We start from the raw sequence: 6,955 nt of genomic DNA, 5'->3' as shown, positions 1-6,955 counted from the left end.
CCAGACCCCTACAGCCTGCAGCTGCCAGCACCTGAGGCTCCAGCACACAAAGCCAGTGACTAGGCCCCTGGCCCCCAACACAAGAAGCTTGGGACAGTGCCCCCCGTGCTCCAGTTGGAGAATTTAACTTTAAAAGCCAGGAAATAGGCAAACAAGATGAGCAAGAAGCAAAAACACATACTGACCGTAGAAAATTACTATGGTGACAGGGAAGATCAAAACAAACGCAGAAGAGGATAACATTGTCAATATACCTACATCCAAAACCTCAAAGAGGAATATGAATTGGTTTCAACCCAAAAAGCCTTTTTGAAAGAGCTCAAGAAGGATTTTTAAAGTCAAGTCAGGTAGAAGAAAAACTGGGAAAAGATATGAGATGTATGCAAGAGAGAGTCAACAGGACAAAAATTGACTGAAGAAAACAATTTCCTAAAAAATACAATTGGCCAAATGGAAAGAACTCCACTGAAGAAAACAACTCCTTAAAAAGTAGAATTGGCCAAATGGAAAAGGATATACAAAAATTCACTTCAGAGAAGAACTCCTTAAAAAGTAGAATTGGACAAATGGAAAAGGAGGTACAAAAGCTAACTAAAGAAAGAAATTCCTTAAAAATTAGAATTAGACAAGTAGACGCTAATGACTCTATGAAACATCAAGAAACAGTCAAAAATCAAAAAAATGAAAAATTAGAAGAAAATGTAAAATACTTCATTGGAAAAACAACTGACCTGGAAAATAGATCCAGGAGAGACAATTAAAGAATTATTGGTCTACCTGAAAGCCATGATCAAAACAAAGAGCCTGGCCAGCATCTTTCAGGAAATCACTAAAGAAAACTGCCCTGAGGTCCTAGAACCAGAGGGTAAAAGAGTCACTGAAAGAATCCACCAATCACCACCTGAAAGAGATCCCAAAATGAAAAATCAAGGAACACTGTAGCAAATTCCAGAATTATCAGGTCAAGGAGAAGATACTGCAAGCAGCCAGAAAGAAACAATTTAAATATCATGGAATGACACTCAGGATTACGCAGGATTTAGCAGCTTCTACATCAAAGGATCAGAGGGCTTAGAATATGATATTTTGGAAGGCAAAGGAACTTGGATTACGACCAAGAATCAACTACCCAGCAAAACTGAGCATAATCTTTCAGGGAAAAAGGTGCATATTCAATGAAATAGGAGACTTTCAATCATTCCTGATGAAAAGACCAGAGCTCAACAGAAAATTCAATCTTCAAATACAAGACTCAAGAGAAGCATAAAAAGGTAAACAGGAAAGAAAAAAAGCATGTTATTCAATAAGGTTAAACTGTTTATATCCCTACATGGGAAGATGATATTTATAACTCTTGAGAACTGTATCTTTATTGTAACATATAGAAGGGGTATACATAGATAGAGGGTGTGAGTATAAGTTGACTTTGACATGATAGAAAAAATTAATTAAAGGGTGGGGGAAAAAAGGATTGTACTAAGAAAAAAGGAAAGGAGGAGGCAGAAAAGGGTAAATCACATCACATCAAGAGGCACAAAGACCTATTACAATAGAGAAAAAGAAGGAAGGAGGCAAGCATTGTTTGAACCTTACTCTCATTGGATTTGGCTAAAAGAGGGAATAACATACACACTCAGCTGGGTATAGAAATCTATCTACCATATAGGAAGTATGAGGGGAAAGAGGAATGAAAAGGGAGGGGGGCTGATAGAAGGGAGGGCAGATTGAGGAAAGCAGTGATCAGAAGCAAAACACTGGTGAGGAGGGAAAGGGTGAAAGGAGAGAGAAAAGTACAAAAAGGGTGGAAGATAGGATAGAGGGAAAGACAAAGTTAGTAATCATAACTGTGAATGTGGATAAGATGAACTCTCCCATAAAACAGAAGCAGATAGCAGATACCACAATCCTACAATAGGATGTTTACAAGAAACACATTTGAAGCAGAGAGACATACACAGAGTAAAGGTAAAAGCTGGAGCAGACTACATTATGCTTCAGCTGAAGTTAAAAAAAAATCAGCTGTAGCAATCCCAATCTCACACAAAACAAAAGAAAAAATCGATCTAATTAAGAGAGATGAGGAAGGGAACTTCATCCTGCTAAAAGGTACCATAGACAATGAAATAATATCAATACTAATGTATATGTACCAAGTGATATAGCATCCAAATTCTTAGAGGAGAAGTTAAGTGAGTTACAGGAAGAAATAAACAGCAAAACTATACTAGTAGGGGATCTCAACCTTACCCTCTCAGAACTAGATAAATCTAACCACAAAATAAACAAGAAAGAAGTTAAAGAGGTGAATAGAATATTAGAAAGGTTAGATATGGTAGACCTCTGGAGAAAACTGAATGGGGATAGAAAGGAATCTAACTTTTCTTGGTGGTACATGGCACCTACACAAAAACTGACCGTGTTAGGGAATAAAAACCTCACAATCCAATGCAAAAAGGCAGAAATATTAAATGCATCCTTTTCAGATCACAATGTAATAAAAATTACATGTAATAAAGGGCCATGGAAAGATGGACTAATTAATTGGAAACTAAATAATCTAATCCTAAAGATGAGTGGGTCAAACAACAAATCATAGAAATAATCAATAATTTCATCAAAGACAATGACAATAATGAGACAACATACCAGAACTTATGTAATGCAGACAAAGTGGTTCTTAGAGGAAATTTTTTATCTCTAAATGCTTACATGAATAAAATAAAGAAAGAAAACATCAATGAATTGGGCATGCAATTTAAAAGCTAGAAAAAGAACAAATTAAAAATCCCCAACTAAATGCCAAATTAGAAATTCTGAAAGTCAATGGAGAGATTAATCAAATCAAAATTAAGAAAACTATTGAACTAATAAATAACACTAAAAGCTGGTTTTACAAAAAAAAACCCAACAAAATCAATAATTATCTGGTTAATTTGATTTTAAAAAAAAAGAAAGAAGAAAACTAAATTACTAGCATGAAAAATGAAAAAAAGTGAATTCACCACCAATGAGGAGAAAATTAAAACAACAATTAGGAGCTATTTTGCTCAACTGTATGCCAATATATCTGATAATCTAAGTGAAATGGATAAATATTTACAAAAATATAAATTGCCCATATTAACAGAAGAGGAAATAAAATACCTAAATAACCCTATTTCAGAAAAAGAAATTGAACAAGCCATCAATGACCTCCTTAAGAAAAAATCTCCAGGGCCAGATGGATTTACAAGTGAATTCTACCAAACATTTAAAGAACAATTAATTCTAATATTATATAAACTATTTGGGAAACTAGGTGAAGAAGAATTGTTTTCATTATATAAATATGGTGCTAATACCTAAACCAGAAAGTGCCAAAACAGAAAAAGAAAACTATAGACCAATTTCCCTAATGAATATTGATGCCAAATTTTTTAAATAAAACATTAGCAAAGAGATTATAGCAACTTATCACAAGGATAATACACTATGACCAGGTGGGATTTATACCAGGAATGCAGGGCTGGTTCAATGTTAGGAAAACCATCAACATAACTGACCATATAAATAACAAAATTAACAGAAATCATATGTTTCTCTCAACAGATAGAGAAACAGCTTTTGACAAAATACGATATCCATTTCTATCGAAAACACTACAGAGTATAGGAATAAATGAAGTTTTCCTTAAAATATAAGTACCATCTACCTAAAACCATCAGCTAGCATCATATGTAATAGGGATAAGGTAGAAACATTTCCAATAAGATCAGAAGTGAAACAAGGATGTCCATTATCACCACTGTTATTCAATATTGTACTAGAAATGTTAGCTTTAGCAATGAAAAGAAAAAGAAATTGAAGGAATTTGAATAGGCAATGAAGAAAAAAGTCATCACTCTTTGCAGGTGATATGATGGTATACTTAAAGAATCCTAGAGAATCAACTAAAAAACTACTTCAAATAATTAACAACTTTAGCAAAGTTGTAGGATATAAAATAAAGCCACATAAATCATTAGCATTTCTATATATTACTAACAAAGCCCAGCAGCAAGAGATAGAGAAATTCCATTTAAAGTCACTACAGACAATATAAACTATTTGGGAGTCCATCTGCCAAGACAAATCCAGGAACAATATAAACACAATTACAAAACACTTTTCACACAAATAAAGTCAGATCTAAATAAGCGGAAAAATATCAGTTGCTCATGAGTAGGCTGAGCTAATATAATAAAAATGACAATTCTACCTAAATTAATTTACTTTTCAGTGCCATACTAAACTACCAAATAATCATTTTATAGAGCTAGAAAAAAAATAATAAAATTCATCTGGAAGAACAAAAGGTCCAGAATATTAAGGGAATTAATGAAAAGAAATGCAAGGGAAGGTGGCCTAGCTATACCAGATCTTAAATTGTATTATAAAGCAGCAATCACCAAAACTACTTGGTACTGGCTAAGAAACAGACTGGTAGATCAGAGGAATAAGTTAGGTACACAAGACACAGTAGTCAATGACTATAGTAATCTATTGTTTGATAAATTCAAAACTCCACCTTGTGGGATAAGAACTTATTATTTAACAAAAACTGCTGGGCAAACTGGAAAATAGTATGGCAGAAACTAGGCATAGACCAACACCTTACATCATATACCAAGATCAAGTCAAAATGGGTACAAGATTTAGATATAGTATCAGAAGGCTGATACTATAAGCAAACTAGGAGATTGTCAGACTTATGGAGAATGGAAGAATTTATGACCAAACAAGAGATAAAGAACATTATGAAATAAAGTTTTTGCACAAAGCCAATGCAAACAAGATTAGGAGGGAAGCAGAAAACTGGGCAAGAATTTTTATAACCAGCGTCTCTGATGTAAGCCTCATTTCTAAAATACATAGAGAACTGACTCAAATTTATAAGAATACAAGTCATTCCCCAATTGATAAATGGTCAAAAGATATGAAATTTTCAGATGAAGAAATTAAAACTATCTATAGTTGGAGCAGCTAACTGGTGCAGTAGATAGAGCTATGGCCTTAGAGTCAGGAGAACCTGAGTTCAAATCTGGCCTCCGACACTTGACACTTATTACCTGTGTGACCCTGGGCAAGTCACTTAACCCTGATTTTCTCACCAAAAAAAAAAGCCAAAAAATAAAACAAACAAAAAACTTATCCATAGTCGCATGAAAAAAATGCTCTAAATTACTATTGATCAAAGAAATGCAAATCAAAACAACTGTGACGTACCACATGACTTCTATCAGATTGGCTAACATGACAAAATAGGAAAATGATAAATGTTAGAGAAGATGTGGGAAAATTGGAACACTAATGCATTATTGGAGTTGTGAACTGATCCAACCATTCTGGAGAGCAATTTGGAACTATGCCCAAAGAGCTATAAAACTGTGCATACCCTTTGATCCAGCAATACCACTTCTAGGTCTATATCCCAAAGAGATCATAAAAATGGGAAAATGACCCACAGGTAAAAAATATTTATAGCAGCTCTTTTTGTGGTGGCCAAGAATTGGAAATTGAGGGGATGCCCATTAATAGGGGAATGGCTGAACAAGTTGCGGTATATAAATGTAATGCAATACTAGTGTTCCAAAAGAAATGATGAGCAGGTTGATTTCAGAAAAACCTGGAAAGACTTGAATGAACTGATGCTGAATGAAGTGAGCAGAACCAGGAGAACATTATACACAGCAACAGCAAAATTGTGTGATAACTGACTTTGATAGATTTAGCTCTTCTCAGCAATGCAATGATCTAAGATAATCCCAAAAGATTTATGTTGGAAAATGCTACCTGGATGTGGATAATCCAGAGAAAGAACTATGGAGTCTGAATGCAGATCAAAGCATACTATTTTCTTTTTTGTTGTTGTTGTTGTTTTTTTCTTTTTATTCTGATTCTTCTTTTACAGCATTACCAATGTGGAAATATATTTAATATGATCATACATGTATAGCCTAAATCAGATTGCGTGCCGTTTTAGGGAGGGGGAAGGGGAGGAAGAAAAAATTTAGAACTCAAAATCTTATAAAAGTGAATGTCAAAAACTAAAAATTAATTAATTAATTTTTTTTTAAAAAAGGAAAGGCCAAACTATGGTTCCTGGACATTCTAATGGAGAAGATGACAAGCAAAACAGTATACATACAAGATATGTGAACCACGTCAATGGAAAATAGGTAATCTCAGAAGGAAGACGCTAGTATTGGGGGAGGGAACACTGAAAAAGGTCTCCTGCAGAAGGTAGTACTTGACTTGAGTCCTTTAAAAGGAAGCCAGGAAAGCCAAGAGGCAGAGATAAGGAAGAAGAGCCCTCCAGACATGGGGGACAGCCAGTGAAAAAGCAGAGTCAGGAAACGGACAATTTTATGTCAGGAGCTGACAGAAAGAAATCTGCTTTTCCTTTCTCTGACATACAGGTATATGAGGGCTTTCCTTTCCCGCTAAAGAGAGCCCAAGTTTAGCTCTGGATTACATGTTAAAAAGAAAGACAGAGATAGCAGAGTTATAACTCCTAATCTCATGTGGAAGACTCCAGCTGACCCAGAAGGTGGCAAGAGCTAAGAAGAGCCAGGCAAAGGAAGAGAATCAGAAATGCAACATTTACTGGGGAGCAGCTAAGTTATAGCACTCCGGGAAAACAAGCCAAACAGAGCCATGTAATAACATCACCAGAGAACACCAGTGGCCCTAAAACATCAGACAGGTGAGTATCCTTCCCCCAGGTATGGGCTGGCTAGACAAGCTCCCTGTGTGTGCCTCGTCCTTCATGCGAGATCCCACTGATGGTGTATTTCTGTGTGCAGGAACTTTATTACATCTCTTACTAAGCAAATTCATTAAATCTCTTTACTTTGTTCTAATTGCATCCTCTGTCTGACTAATGGGAATTTATGAGCTATGGTTTCAGCTATATTGTCAAGATCTTATACCTTGA

This window comes from Phascolarctos cinereus, unplaced genomic scaffold, assembly GCF_003287225.1.
Source record: "Phascolarctos cinereus isolate Bilbo 61053 unplaced genomic scaffold, phaCin_HiC Scaffold_726;HRSCAF=1367, whole genome shotgun sequence".
Taxonomy (NCBI): Eukaryota; Metazoa; Chordata; class Mammalia; order Diprotodontia; family Phascolarctidae; genus Phascolarctos; species Phascolarctos cinereus.
This window is presented reverse-complemented; position numbering follows the sequence as displayed.